General features: G+C 41.8%; 2 long non-coding RNA genes across 8 annotated transcripts in view; one reads left to right on the top strand and one right to left on the bottom strand.

Annotated features, from left to right (window-relative positions):
* LOC308200849 overlaps positions 1 to 15,946 on the bottom strand; it is a 550,918-nt gene that overhangs the window by 222,124 nt on the left and 312,848 nt on the right. The gene's annotated exons all lie outside the window — the stretch shown is intronic.
* LOC308200851 overlaps positions 1 to 15,946 on the top strand; it is a 71,080-nt gene extending 55,134 nt beyond the window's left edge. Inside the window, exon 2 of the long non-coding RNA XR_013955879.1 lies at positions 1 to 15,946. This exon is cut by the window's left edge and continues 35,583 nt beyond it. This is a non-coding gene — a long non-coding RNA (uncharacterized lncRNA).

Raw genomic sequence — 15,946 nt, 5'->3', positions numbered from 1 at the left:
CAAATGCATGTTAATAAAGACATGCCTGTTTTCCATCAAAATCATCCAACCAAATTCCCGCATACAAGAGTCCCATTTGTCGGCAGGGAATGTGCACATATAAAATCTAGCCTGTCTGCAGATTACATTCATAACAGACACATGGTCAGGATCTCACTTCTGGTTTTCATAATCCAGTGAGTGCATATTTATTTATTGGTCTCTGGATATACCACAGATTGGATCCTTTCCTCTGTTCTAGAAGCCTCCCATGGATCTATTGGTGAAAGGCTGCCATACACGTGATTTACCTTGCCTTGTGAGGTTCAGGAACCACCAGTTGGTGCTGGGGACATCCTAAAGACTCTTTTCCTTCCTACAACCTTTCTGAGGACCTCTGATAGCACTGGCTACACTCTAGCATGCTTTACCTGCCCTGCTTTCCCTGAAGGGAGGTAGAAAAGCTTAGAAAAGACTGGAAATCTCTCCAACATATACTGTTGGGTTATCTCAAAGCCTGGCAGATGCACCACTGGAGGTTAACGTGGATGGCTTCATGCAGCACCACCATTTTTGTTGGTGGAAATCTCATAACTGCAACAGAATTACAAGGCAGTTTAGACCACCTGCAGAACCTGCCTGCAGCCAGGCTGGTGGCTGCTTGGACATCCCTAAAGACATGACTGAACACATTGCATTCCCTAATTTTAAATGGTTTTCTTTTCACAGAGTTTTTGTAGATCAGAAAGTGAGTGGAGAGTTCAATCCACAGTCCGTTTCCTTTTCTTACCAAAAAGATTTAATGGAAATGCCAACAACAGCAAAACCAACAAAAACAGAAACCCACCAGAATTAAATTAGGACAATACCAAGCATCTGCATGATTTTCTCATCTCCTTTCAGTGAATTTGGAGAACAGTCATTCCCTATTAGATATATGAGAAGTCTTTTGTTGATATCATAGTGCTGACAAGTGTAATAGTGACAGCAACATCATATGAAATTATAACAGGAATCTTCCTTTCAGCAGTAGGTCTTGATAAATTGGACATACTGATTCCTGCTATTTGTTGCAAGGTAGTGTGGCATCTCTCTTTTTTTCTTTAACAGGCGCTAATTATTGAGCATCAAATAGCGTAAAATATAACAGCTGTGCATACTGTCAGTGCTATATGGGCTGCTGAAGGTGTCTGTGCATGCATATGCCGATGTGTGAGCAAATGACAGTGGGTGGCTTTGCTGTTTGCTTTATAAATACATTTGAATAAACTGGATTATTCTGCAGGATGGTAGAAATTCAACTGGGTTACAGTTGAGTTAACAAAGAGAAGCCAATTTCTAGAATGGCCCTGATGACTTTACTGCAGTGCTGGATAAAGAAGCATATTTGAGACTGCCGGGCATGGTGGTGGAAGCAGCTAAGGTAGGTGGAACTTCTTGCAGACTAACGACGTTTTGTCCTTTTCTGTATGCCAAGCGCACAAATCCCAGCTAAATTATTAACATATTGTCAGGAATCATGAATAGGAAATTCCAGCATTTGAAAAATGGGAGACGAAAAGAAGGAAAAAAAAATCAAGAGAAACCAAAATCCTGAGGTGCTATTTTAAGCTTTCATAGACAAGCTGTGTCAAATAGTGGGAACAGTTCACGTAGCAGGTGAAAGTTTGCTGTCGAAAGCTTTCAGTCCAAAGAAACTTTTTCCTTTGTGAGATGATTTAAACTGTAAACCATAAATACCCTGGCACCTCCCTGACCAAGATAACAACCTCAGGGAAAAAAAATAAAAGAAAAAAAAAGAAACCCCTAAAAATATTACTGTGACCTGTTTTATGGTAAGGTCAGGCTCTTAATCAGTTTCGGGGTATAGCTCTTGAAACGAGAATGAAAGACTTTCTCCCTGAATAGTTTGCTCTCCTCAGGTTATAGTGAAACAAAATATGTAAAGTTTTTTGCTTCTGAGTGTTAGAGCTGCTCTTTTAACTTTCCTTTTAAGTTGGAAAAATGCAGTGAATAGAATCATTCTTTTCAACTCAAAACTTCTTCATGAAGGGTTGAGTCTTTTTTTTTATGGTTGCACTGGTACTAACACACCAGCTTCAGATGACCTTTACAAGTATCACATGGAGGCTTTATCCTGATTAAAATGGTTTTCTACACAGAAGGGGAAGGCCTGTGACACCACTCCGAACAAAACCTCTGCAGGACAAGGTGTAAAAGGATAAAATATATTGCTTCCTCTAAGAGGAATGGAAAAAAGGACCGAGAGATTCTGAATAAGAGAGAGACATGAAAACCTGTGTTTCATTTTGATTAATTCTGCACAGTTCTTCTTTAAGCAAATGACTAATGTGGCCTTTGACCCACCAGGAGAATTCTTTTAGCTCCATCCTTCAGGAAACCCAAAGAAACAGTGCTAGGGTTACACCTAATGCTGACCTACCTCATCCATCTGCTTTCAGTGAGCAAATGTCAAGTTCATATTCTTTTCCCATCGATGAAGGGGTGGGGAAGGGAAGAGAGAGGATAAAATTGCTGTAACTTAATACTGGCATCAAGATTTATTTACTGTTGATCACAGCTGGTGAACTTTTTGTATCTTGCATATGCGCAAGGTTGTTTGGGTCAAGGTGCATATGCCAACAAGAGAGAAGCAGGGAAAAAGAGCAGGAGAAAGGAAGGCCCGAGGATGTAGCAGAACGGCAAGGGAAGAGAAGCTCAAGGGTAAATTTATAGTTATGTGATCTGAGCCCAGAGGGAGGCCTAAGCAAGAATGCTCCCTGACCGTAAAAACGCACTCGCTGGTAATGGCTGTTAATGGCGCAGGGTGATTTTACCGAGTTAGATGTGGGGGTGGTGGGGCAGGCGGTTGGGAAGTGAGATGATAGCGGGGTAAATGCAGCAAAAGACTGGAGGTGGTGAAGTCGTGCTCACAACTGTGCACGCCCCGCTTCCAACATGCAAAGGTGGGGAAATTAAGAGTCAAAAACAAAAAATAGAAGAGAAGCAGAAAGAAACACGTAGGAAATATGATGAGGAGCCCAAGTGGCATTTTGTGCTGCTAACGTGCATGACATTTCAAGAACTGTACTTTGAATTTTTCCTTTTAATTGTTCTGCCCTTTTGCTCTCTGTTCACAGTGTGTGCCATAGCATTCTGCCTGCCTGAGGACAGCAATGAGCAGGCAATGGATGTGCGTATAAGCACTTTAGGTTCACAAGCCTCCCATTTTCAATTAGCAGATGGATAAAGGATGTAGGGCAAGGTTTTATTTTTGATTGCGTGTTTTCAATTAAAATCCTTTCTTTCTCTTTTTTTTTCTTTTTTTTTTTTGCCACTTTCTAATAAGTCTCACCTCTACTGAACCCATGCTCAGACCATTAGACAGTCCTTCCAGCTCCAGTGCTTGCACTAATTCCTGCTGAACTTGGTGGAAAAACTGCATTACAGGCATCTGCAGCTCTGATAATCATCAGCAACTGGGGATGCTGGCTCAAGGATGCAAGGTCTCTTGAGCACCAGTCCCCATTACCCTGTGGCAGCTGGTTCCCACAGAGAGCCAGTTACTCTCCATGATAAGATCACAAAACACACAAACTTTCTTTGATTGTGATATCCAGTCCAATCAGCAAAGAAAGGAAAGTGCTGTCTTTGAGCAGTCTAGAACCTACCTACGCCTTTCTACTCTGAGTTGAAGCAACAGTCCAACCTAGGATCCACTGACCTAAGAGACTACTGGATCAGGCCCAAGTTAAGTAAATAGGTTTATTTTTAATGATTTTAATATGGGTTTTCTTTTTCTCTTGTTTAATAGAAGTTCATTTAGATGGCTAAATCTCATTGTCTTTCAATGAATATCTGATGATGCATTATAATTGAATCCCAGCTAAGCCTACATTTGATCAGGATGGAAAAAACAAACAAACAAACAAAAAACAAATATGCTACAGCTAAACACACAGTTTTGCCAGAGACATAGATGCTCTGTAAGTGAATAGAGTAGAGGGCTATTGAAGTAGTTATTGCTTTTGCACAGAAGCAATCCATTTTATAATTACCATTACAGCTAGTAGCCCACTGTTCCTGAAAGTGTAGTTGTTCCATTCAAATGTACTCTTCAGGGCCAAAATATCACCCACAGATTTCTGCATAGATGTGCAAGAGCCAATTAATAAAGAATATCTTCCAAGTTTGAAACCTCTGAGAATCCCTAGCTTTCTAGGTACATGAAGATATATCACTCTTCTCTCCTGTGCTACATCATTATTTGTTGTACTTAAACAGTCCTGGAAACTGCTAGGCTCATACACATATTTTGTATATGTATATAAAGAAGATGTTCAAAGTCAGTGACAACTTTCAGGGTGTGTATAGGAAAGAGTGCCTATAAAACACTAACAGAAAGACTGGATAAATTGTATCATATTTGCTATAGCATTTTTAAGGGAAGAGCATATGACCTTGTTTTTCATGAGCATTCAGAAGTCTGTAAATCACAGCAACCCATATTATGCTTAGTACACATTGCTACTTTGGGCACTACTGAGACTATCCTGCACTTGTGGTCTTTGGGTTTTTTTTGACAGATGAGCAATGTTTAAATTAAAATCAAACCTGTGACCAGAATTAACAAAGTCAATTTCAAAATAGATCTTTTAAGCTGGGGGCAAGGGCTAACTTGGTGCAAAAACAGAACTTTTGGGTTTGCCTTCATTCTGAACTATCTAGTTCAAGCTGTTTGTAAGGGAAAATCATAATGTGGTTTATTAAAGCAGGAGATAATATTTTATCTGAACCTTATGCATGGGCTACTTTATAAGTTCATTTGGGAGTTTTGAGGCTTCTGTTACAGGTTGGAAAAGAATATCCTCTTCACAGATAAAGATGTTAAGCCTCTTAGAGAGCTAACTAGAATAAATGTTGCTGATTTTTAATCCATATAGTTGCACTCTTTTTCTTTTTTTCCTTTTTTTTTTTTTTTTTCCCTTAAGGAGCACACTGGTCAAACATATCAAGTGCCTCTTGTTAGAAGTTATCACTTTAGAAACGAATTTGCAAGCTGTAGCATTGAAGCCCTTGGATCAGCTAGTGAGCTCCTCACCTCCACATGCCTGGCCTTTGAGCAGAACTTGAGAGAGGGAGGGGGAAGAAGGAGGGAGAGAAAGAGAGAGAGAGCAAAAGGATGAAGAAGAAAAGCAAAATAAATCAAAAGCAGCTTTCTTGGTAACACCAACATCTCAAAGGCCAAGTGTAAAAGGACCAGGGCTCTAATGATATCAATTAGGCTCAATCCTCTATGTCATTTTAGATATATTATACCCACTGAGTATACTTAAGTCCATATGTATAAGGTCATTTACTGGGTCCAGAACATAACAAATTATCAGCAAAGATGTTTTTTTTTTTTTTTCCTTTTCTCCTTAACACTTTCCACTTTCTGAAATAAATTACAGCTCATAATGGATTCATGTAGAGAAACTAATTTTACTTAATTTTTTCTTGCTATACCAGGAAAATGATTATTATATCACTGCATATCTCCAATGAACAAAAAAAATACTTGTTAGATTTTCTTGGATAACTTGTCCAAGACAGGTGACTTCCTTTTGAGATGTCATGGTATAATTGGTATCAAAGATGCCAAAGAGATAGCCTTTACAAGACATTATCTGCCTTGGCTAATCTTTTTCAGTGTCCCTCATTACACTGTGGGCTTCTTCACAGCAGTGTAATTGCATATTCGTTCTGAAGGGAAATAGTAAACTTCTAAGAAAAGCAGAATAAGAGTCTTCGATATTGTCTGTTTGAATATTTTGGCAGCCCTTCAGAAACATGTCATCTAGTTCTATCAGCAACATCTCAGGATGTGGTGACCACCTAAAGGCACACTTGAAGGCTGACAATAAACTTGTGCTACTCCCTACACTTCCTATAACAACAGGCTTCATGCTGGATTTGCCGTCATTTTTCAGTCCCTTGGAGAGGAACTATGCCAATTTGGGCAAACACAGCAGAATCTTGTTACATAAATTGAGTCAGTCAGTTCAGACTGTAGCTCAACTGTGCTTTTCATGATTAGGCAGAAATGTTGTCTTTACTGAAGATATATACAATTATTGCTTATCATGTCGAATGACAATGCCATTTCCACTGGAACAGTTAGAGAGAGGTTGTTTGATCATAAATAAGATTAGATATCTGAAGCTATGCCAAACACATACAGTGCCAGACACTCTCTTCCAGAGCAGTGGATTCCTACTGGTTACTATGCAGTATGATTTTCATAGGGGTTACTTACGTCTCGTGTTCGCACGGGGCATCCTGTGGGCACCCTCTATGCCAAGTAGCTGATCAATGAAATATTGATCAGTTGGAACAGCAAAATCAATAGTGTGGTGGTCAGGGCACTCACCTCGGCTGTGGGAAACCCAGGCTCAAGACCTGCTCTAATGAACACTCAATTATTTATGCAAAGTGGAAAGCTCCAACAGAACAGATTGAGGAAGCCTACCCCAGAGTAACTACCCACTTGGGGGCAGAACAGTCATTAGGCATGGAGAAGGCTGTTAAACGTGAGCCTAACGAGAAAGTCTCCCCTGGAAGAAAGAACATTTTTTTTAGGTTAAGTGGCAAATTTCCAACATGTTTTAGTTGAAGTGATTGGGCATTTCAACTAGCCCTGTTTGCAAGCTTGTCCTACTAATCCCCGCTGTGTCGTGGGCTATTATGCTCCTTGGGGAGAAGCAAGGCTCAACCCATGCTGTGGATGCAGCTTGTGAACGGTGTGAATTCCTCCCCACGCTGCCGTGGCTCCACCAGGGCTCCTGAGCTGTGCTGAAACAGCAAGCAAGGGTCAGGGCAGGACCCTGGTGTTTTGATCCATAGCCAGAAACAACCAGACAGTTGGCCAGAGGACTCTCGATTACAAGTCTTACCATAAAACTCAACTGCTATGAACTTTTTATCGCCATTTCTTGTCATTAAATCTTGCTTTCAACTCCCAACTTGGCTTTTTCCACCAGCTTGATAAATGTTATATAACCTAGAATTTACTTTTACTTGCACTCTCCTTCCTTTGTTTCTCTTCCTCATCCAGGATCTGCACATCTGTTTTATATTTATTAATGGGGGAAAAAATACTGTGTTTACCCTCCTCTATATTTCTTACAGTTTAAATGAAGTAAAAGGAATATTCAGGAAAAATAAAAAATAAAACAGCCTTTAGTTTGGTTCTTTAAAATGTGAAGTTTCAAGCATTCCACCTTTTTTCATCCTTTTATATCCCTCTTTAGTAGGGATGGCCCCCTTTGTGCCTTATGTCTATTTGTAAACTGCTCGGGCTGGGGACCAGTCCATGGTGTGTCCCTACTCTGGGGACAGCATGGGGAGCCCCAGTCTCCGGGGCCTTCAAGTGCTTCTGCAATACTAATGTAGAAGAGAGAACAAATGTGCTATGTTAGTTCCTCAACAACCTGACCAGAACAGAGCACTCATTACATTATGATCAAACCTAAAATTACAGGACAATGCCTGTTTTCAAGGACTTACGGTATTATTTCTATCACTTTTCAGGAGAAGTGTATAAAGGCTTTTGGAAGAGGTGAGGGAAAGGGGGAGTGGACAGGCAGGACCACGTAACATCAGCGTACCAAGATTTCAACCTAGCTAATAGCTGCAGAGATGATGGTTGCTCTTCTAAGAGATATAGACAGACAAATTAGACAGGGGTTCACAAGTCAGTGCTGATCATTTACCTGGCCATTATCACTTGTCAATGCCTGCAGCCAGCACACTGGAAGCGTAACACAGGAGGCAGGACAAGGTAATGGTTTCCCAGATCAAAATAACCCTGTTTGTCCATGAAGACAGATGCAGCCATGATAATTATGGGTTTTCAAGGTTGTGCTATTTCTGCCCTGTTATGTGAGGAGATGAACATCCAGTAACAGTTAGGGACTGCAGATCTGCTTCTACCTGCCTGCTAAATCTACCTCTCCTCTGTTCAAAGTGGATATTTGCATGTCATGTCTAGAGCAGTCCAGATTTATAGCTTGGCATAGCTTCATTCCTGCTACTGTAGGAAATTAAGTAAGGTCCTAACTGGGAAATTTCTTCGTCTTCAAGTCCCCAGACAGGATGGATACTCAACTCACGTAAAATCAAAATTACACTCTGCAAAACCATCTACCTCAACTAATCTGGAGAGCATTAGGCTGCCTCATGGTTCTATAGTTTGGACCTTCAGGGAACTAAGGTTGATTAAAAAAAAAAAAAAAAAAAGAAGTTTAGGCAAGGTGGGAGGGCTCTTATTCCTTGTAAGCAGAGATACCAGTGGAAAACAGGAACTGCATCTTAGTTGTCAACTCAAAAATATAAAACTTCACTAACTTGAGTTAACAAACTGGCTGCACTCACTGTGAAAAAACAGGAATGGAGGCAGAGTTAGCTACTTTTTTTTTCTTTTTTTTTCTTTTTTTCCAAAATACTTCTTGGGAAGACTGCTTCCTTCACTTACGTACATGGAAGAGTTCTTGAGCTAAACAGAGTGAAACAACCACACAGCTGCCCATGTAACACTTCACAGAAGTGAAATGTTAGGTCTCTATTGACCACGGACCACTTTCTTTTCCTTTTTCCCTGTACCACATCTCCAGCCTGTAAGATTTCCTCCTGTACTGCTATTTCTACTGATCAAATATGAATACTACAAAGTGATATGAAAGCCAAGCAGTGAAGGGTCTCTACATGCCTTTTAATTTTTTAATTTTTTTTTAAAGCTTTAAATTGAAAAAACAATCTGATAAATTAATTCTCAGGTGTGAGCATAAAATAAGACATCCTTTAGGAGTTGGGAATTAGCCCAAGAGCATCAGGGATACAGTGGCAAAGGGCATGCTTTAAGAATACCAAAAAAGATTTTGTAACAAATTAAGCTGGGGATGAAGCTGTGCCTGATGTTACAGGCCATTATTATGCACAGTTATGAAACACTGGTATGCATTAATAATAAAGATCAGTGTCGCCTTCTAGGGAAAAATTGAGCATTCTTTTAATTAACTTAAATTTTTCATCAAATTGATTGAAAAGCTCTCATCCTTTTTTACTTTCATGTAGCCCTACATTTTATGCCGTAGGCTGAGAGCAGTTTTATCTCAAATACTCGGTGTTTTTGAAAGAGTCCATGTGTTATGAGGTTCAAAAAATAAAATCACAGCAACAACCTAGAAGCAAGCTGGGCCATGAAATGAGAAAGAATAAGTAGTGGTTTTCAAGTAAATCACCTTTTAAAATTTTGTGTTTACCTTAGAAGGGAAGAAAGAATATCTTTTCCCTCCCACTGGGGCAGGGCTTTGTGGCTGTGCTCAGGCCAGGGGCTGGCCAGTGTCTCGGGGGTCAGGCCTGAGACAGGGCTTCCAGCTGGAATTGGGGATTGCTGCTGACCTCTCGATGACTAACAGCTTCCGCCTGCCGCAGGAACACTGCTGAAAGCCTCCGGCTCTGCTTGTGCAGTGTGAGAGCTGGAAGCCTTTGCTGGAGTATCTGGCTGGGATGCTGCTAGATCTTTTGGGCGTAGTGGCTGGAGCTTTGGCACAGCACACCTGGAAAGCCACGGCAGTTTCTCTGGTGTCATCTCACCCTGCTGCAGCATTGCAAGGGGAGAAAGAAATGCAAACAAGTTTGGCTTTCTTTAATTAGAGCCTCCTCAGAGGAATGTTCTGCCTTTTTTTGTTCATAGACATCCCATCCCCAGAGATGTCAAATAAGAAAAATGTTCTTCACATACACCTGCTCCACTGTTAGGTAACCTTCTGCACAGCAGGGCCTGGAGGTGACACTGAGCCATCATGCCCAGTTGATGCTGGGTGAGCAAAGCCGCCAAACCAGGGGCATCCGTACTCCTTCAGGAAGGCTCAGACTCCCATTGCACCATCCTAGCTGGGCTGAGAACACCTGGGACTTATCTACAGTGACAGGCACGGATACCTATATGCTGTCTGTCCATGCTCTGGTCTGGGTGGGCAGCTCAGGCAGAGGGTTTGGCTCCAAAACCACGTAGCTGCAACAAGGTAATGCCATGCCTTAGTCCAGCTGTAAGGCAGCAAGACTATCCGAGGTGCGTTCCTGGTGAAGTGTAAGACACGGGCAGACACTTTCGGACCGTTATTTTTACCCCACCCTTTACGATGCATGTCTAAATGTAAGCAAGCAGCTTGGTATTTGCATCACACAGCTCAGTATCTAAACCTAATCAACAGACGATTGTCATTAAGATGAGCATTAAACCCTTCTGAAAGGCGAGCTGAGGGAAAAATAGGAGGGAGGGAAGGAGAAAGGAGAGATGAATGGATAGAAAAAAATGTTTTCCTTATTGATGACACAATTATATTAAGCTTCGCTGCTTATATTTCCTGTGCATCTACACAATCACAGTCCTTTCCTCCTCGTTGCCTATTAGCATTCTACAGTAACCGAATAGAAATATTTGATATTTTAAAACATGGCCTACAGTCATAAAACCTTACCACATGAGATCTGACAGGATCAGCACAGCAGAGGAGCTATCAGCCTGGGCACTTGTATGGGAAATTACTTTTTTACTGGAAACCTCCATGGAACAGCTGTGTGCGTCAGGCTGATTCTGCAGCTGACATTTCTATCTGAGCTGGAATGAACCAATATCCCACGCTGGTGGGAAAGGCCACAGGAGATGCTGGAGCCAATTCTCCTCTCACTTTTACGGGTGTAAAACAGGTGCTTAACAAGATTTCATAGCTATAATGCTGGATTGAGGACCAAGGCGATTCTTCTGGAGGAGATGAAAATAAAAATCAAGATCCCACAGACCTTTCTGCCTACAGTATTTCATTAAATTTTTCATAAAGGTAGAGATATGAGAGGAATTCCAACTTCATTTGTAATCAACAGCAATGTTCTCATTGACTTCAATCGGGCCAGAAATTGCACCTATTAAAGATACTATTCTCACAAAATTCTAATTGAAGAAATTACATCCTACCATCCTAAATCCCACCTGGATTTTCAGCTGGATATTGTGTTCTTCAATTTCTGGCCCTGTACCCTTGTCTAGTGTTTCCATGCGCCATTAAACAACTGCTGCATTTCATATCTGAAGCAGGTGCAATTACGTATCAGTTTTTTACACGTGGGAAGTACTTTAGGATATTCTGGGGTGAAAGGTTCAATATGACTATGAGATATTGAGACCTTCTCACAGTGAAATTTGCTTTATGGCTCTGCACTTTTCTAGAGCAGTGTAACTCAGGATTCAGCGTATGCTCCTTAGTGTAAAAGAAACTTTAGGAAATGATTTTGATTAAAAGAGTTACAGTGCAAAAAGACTTTCAGTACATGACTGTTTTAGGCAAAATTTTCAAGCTGTTTTAAAGCAGAATTTTGTTGCCATGTTTGCAGTTGCTAATAAATAGCTCCTAATCTATATTTTTATCCAGGCCTATCCTCTCCTTACCTTGCCATTCTTTTAATGTGTACAACACCTTATGCAGCAGTATCCAAGATTAAAGTTCCTCTCATTGACATAGAATGAAGGCAAATTATACCGTTTGCAAGAGAAGAGATAATAAAGGGGGAGTCCATAGAAATACTTTGATGAATTATATAGTGGCAATTTTCTGACATTAGTAATGTAGGGCAGAAGACAGTGTTTCTGATATATAGATGTAAATTCATCATCTAGACTGCATTAAAGAAAACTACATAAGATTCCTTGATTTTTGGATTGCTTACAAGAGCAATCAGTAAAATGTTACAGTCTTCTCCAAGGAAGCTCCCTGAGTGCAAGAGGTGAAGAATTACACAGATGAAATAGCTACCCTTTTGTGCTAGCCATCATAAAAACAGAGCCAAAAGACTTACAGGAGCCTGCACCTACATATAAAGGGAAGGCCTTTGTACTGTCTGGTGAATGACTAACTGCAGCTGGAAAAATCAGATGGCAGTTATTTATATGTGTGTATAGATATAGATAGATATATAGATATTTTTATGTATGTATATACATATGGATGGTTTTACTTGTTTGCAAAATAAGAGGGTAGACAATTCTCTGTTTTTAAAATAACATATGAAAGACCAGCTTGCGGAGAAGGGCAGGAGGACATGATACAGATTGCACACAGTAAGTCCTGTGAAAGAGATCACAACAGTAGGTCAGGCAAGTCTTGTTTACCGGCTCTCTTCTTCTGAAGTGTTCAAAGTGCTTCATTAGTACAGAATATATTACAAAAAAGGATAAACAAACTACTCGTGTCATAAAATTAACCATTTTCAATCTAAAATTTAGGAAGCGTATTGCAGCTTCATTACTTTGGGCCAGGAACCCGGTGTCCTTTTCATTTTTCTTATTTAAAGTCAGAGTGGAAATTTTGGAAAAGCAGTGCTTTGGGGGAACTGTTGTAGATGCGGAGTGCTCAGATTTTTATTACCCATTCCTTTCTATAAGATTGAGGCAAGGAGAAAAAGTGGAAAGAAAGAGAAAAGAATTACAAATGAAAGGCTATGTTTGAAAAGTTAATAAATGAATTCTGTCAATAGCATGAACTGAGCAGTCCCCAAAACACTGAGGGTTCAGAGCAGCTGATGTTTGCTCCAGCTGCTACAGAGCAGCTTGAAAATACCATCAGACACCAGAGCCTGACCAAAGCTGCTGGCCAAGTGTTTCCTAATCCCTGGCTGCCTCTGCCAAGTCTGTGCCCCATTAAGCACGCAGAGGCTACAGGGTGACCAGCAGCATGGGATGGTGTTGGTTTATTTTCCTAGGACTTGTTCTCCACAGGTACATGGACCTCATGAGCATATCCATGGCTCGGTCCCACCAGCACAGCTTCATTCAACTTTTAGGACAATAACAAGAAAAAATTTCTCATAGACCAGAGATTTCAGCTCATTCTGACCTTCAGGGCTCATCAGTGTCTGCGTTCTCAGCACACCACGTCCCGGGTGCAAGGGAAATGTGGAGCTCGCAGTCACATCCTGACCGCTATGTCCAACGGGGTGCACAGGCACTTTCTGCAGTGCTCAGAATAGCTCCCAAATGCATGGGATTTTATTCTTTTATTTATTTATTTCATTTCTCTCCCCCCCCCCCCCCCCCCCACCGGTTTTGGCCGTTACAGAAAATAATGGGTTCGTGGGTGGATTCAAGATGTCAGACAGAGAGAACAAGCACCGCTGTTCACTTTGTAGTGAGGCAGGGAACGGTATTAAAGCGGCAGAAATCAAGGAGTGGGGCCGCAGCAGCAGTAGCTCATCCAAAGCAATAACAACGCGCGAAGGCAAGCCATGGCAACTGAAGGAAGGCTGGAATCTAGCATACCCATGGTCTTGTTCTTATTATTACAACACAGCGTGACTAAAAATATCAAACCAAACAAAAGAAATTCCTGCAGGCAAGGGGTAAGAGAGGAGGCCGACCACTGCTGGAAATGGAACTTATTGTTCACCTAAGTAGTGCAGCGGGGAACAGAAATCACAGAAGCAAAGGCCAAGATCAACAGCAGGAGCGGCGCTGAAAGTAACAACAATGTTCCTGAACAAGGAGCCACAGACTCCAGAAGAGGAGAGTTAGAAAGGGGCTTCCCACCCTCTCGATCCCTCCAACAAACCTCTCGGAGCGAATGCAGGAGAGGTGGATAAGATGGCTCAGCTTCCCGGTGGTGGGATGCTGCGTCAGGGATGGACCTGGGAAGGGCTCGGGGCTTATGGGCCCTGCGGGAACCAGCTCTCGGGAGAGCCAAAGAGCAGAATGCTCTGAAAGCTGGGGCGAATCCTTGTGTGTACCACTTGGCGAGGTACCTGACACTGGGGCAGGCTGAGGCCAGCGCTGTGGGCTCCCAGCTGAAGCGGCCTTCAGGGCAAGCCAAAAAGCCACTGGATGCTCCTGCGTCTGCAGGACCCGTGCAGCCAGGCTGCAGGCGGAGCGGTCGGGGAGCCTGGCAGAGCTGGTGCCTCAAAACTGGGGAGCCCAAGGCTTTGGGGCCCCTGGACACACTGCTGGCTTTGACAGCCTGAAAGGAGCTATAGGGGCACCAGGATTTTGACTCCTTGCCAGGTGGGTGGTTCCAGCAGAGACCTGCTTGGTTTCTGCAGTCAGGCTGTCTCCACAAAACACTGCTTTTTGCTCAGTTGGGCATTTTCTGATGGAAATCTTTCCATGAGCAGCTGTGCACACTGAGAGAAGGCTGGACTCTGGATGTGGAAGGAATTACGCAGGAATTATCTATATAGCTAACTTGTAATAAAACTATTACTAATGGTCATATTGTTGCTTTGCTCTTCTGTGATACTTTCCAGAAAATCCCCAAACCTTTTCGCAAATTAACGAACTAAATAAACTTCCCTGCTGATGCGCAAGGCAAAAATTTTTACTACCTCTTTCTCTCCCAGCTGCTCCAGGCTTGATCAGTTTTCTTTGGCCAATCTTTTCACTGGCATCACACCTCCATACCTCGTATGAGAGCTGTTCTTTCCCATTTCATGCTCCCCTCCATAACTCTGCGCAGAGATGTGAAGGAAATCTGGCTTACAGCTGGCTCACATGATATGAATTGAGTGGCCAGTCTAAGACCTAGAAGAGGAAACTGTGACCTGCTGCGCTCAGAGTGAGAGTTTTATAAGGTAAAGAGCTTTGGAGGATTGCAGAGGCTGAAGGAGAGGCAGCTGTTCGAGGCAGTTGAGAATTGGGAATAGGTGTAAGGGACATGCAGGCCTGTTGAGTCAGAGTCTCAGCTGGTATAAACCAGCACAGCTCTGCTCACTAAAACTCTGGTGCAAAGTTCATTGCAAGAAAGAAAACAATGGCTGGATAACACACTGCTGAGAAATGTATCTTCCTTTTATTTAAAAAGGGATGAGCTGTGCGGCGAGATGGTGACAGGCCTAGAATTTGATCGTTCCAGGATAGAACTGCCGTCTGTTTTCTACATCTGCATAATTTTCCCTTTTAGATTCTTGCTTAGTAATGAATAAATATTTGTTTCCCATGCCACAGCTCCTTTCCCACTCCTTCAATTTCTCCTGCATCAGGCTGTTTATAAAGGATGCTCCTGGGATGGAGAAACAGGCCCTGAGATCTCCGAGATGATCCTGTCTTTAAGCTTCTACTGCTGCTCCACCTGCTTCATTCCTTCCATTTTAGTACTGCACAATGCACTGAATACATGATTTTCTCTCCCTCTGTCAAACACACACATTTTTTCTATGCCTCTATATCCCAATCTATAGAAATTCCCACAATTTGTGCGCCCATCAGCCACATAGTAAAACAAAGGCTTTTATGTATTCCAACTGATGATAGATGGATTAGAAAGACAGATAGCTAATGTGACTTGTACTTTCAATGGAGCTTTAACTGACTGAAAACACATAGTTCATGTTAAGTCTTTGTTGAAATTGCTATCAGTAATAAGCATATTGAATCATGAGAATAAACATAAAATGTCACAAGCTTCTTTTTTTCCTTGTGGTGGTTGCAATTTCAATATATTTGTTATAATCAGCAAAAGCAGTATGCCACGCTGGAATAGCTGAGCCTCTGATTCATTTCTGAGGATTGGTGATAGTGCATGCTACAGGCTGGAAGAACGTTCCTTGCCACCAGGCTGGTATTAATTTCCTGTTCAAAAGGGGCTATATTGTCAATGTGACACTTTAATCAGCTACCAAAGTGACTCTGGAAACGCAGACTTCACAATCAATGTCAATGTATTTCATGTAGTTTCAATACCGCTTAGTCATTTTGCTTCAGAAGTGCGCAAGGAGGGTCAATACATTTCATTACTTTGTTTCATCTGAAGGACAGTACAACATCAGAACTTTGATTATATTATAAGAATTGCCTTAATGTGACACCAGATTCCCTGATTGTGCAATACCAGACACGGGAGTGCTAGAGGGCAGTCAAATTATCCTTCACCCACACATACCCAAG

This window comes from Anser brachyrhynchus, assembly GCF_964034855.1.
Source record: "Anser brachyrhynchus genome assembly, chromosome: 11".
Lineage (NCBI taxonomy): Eukaryota > Metazoa > Chordata > Aves > Anseriformes > Anatidae > Anser > Anser brachyrhynchus.
Note: the sequence above shows the minus strand (reverse complement) of the source record. Positions and strands in the feature narration are given on the sequence as shown.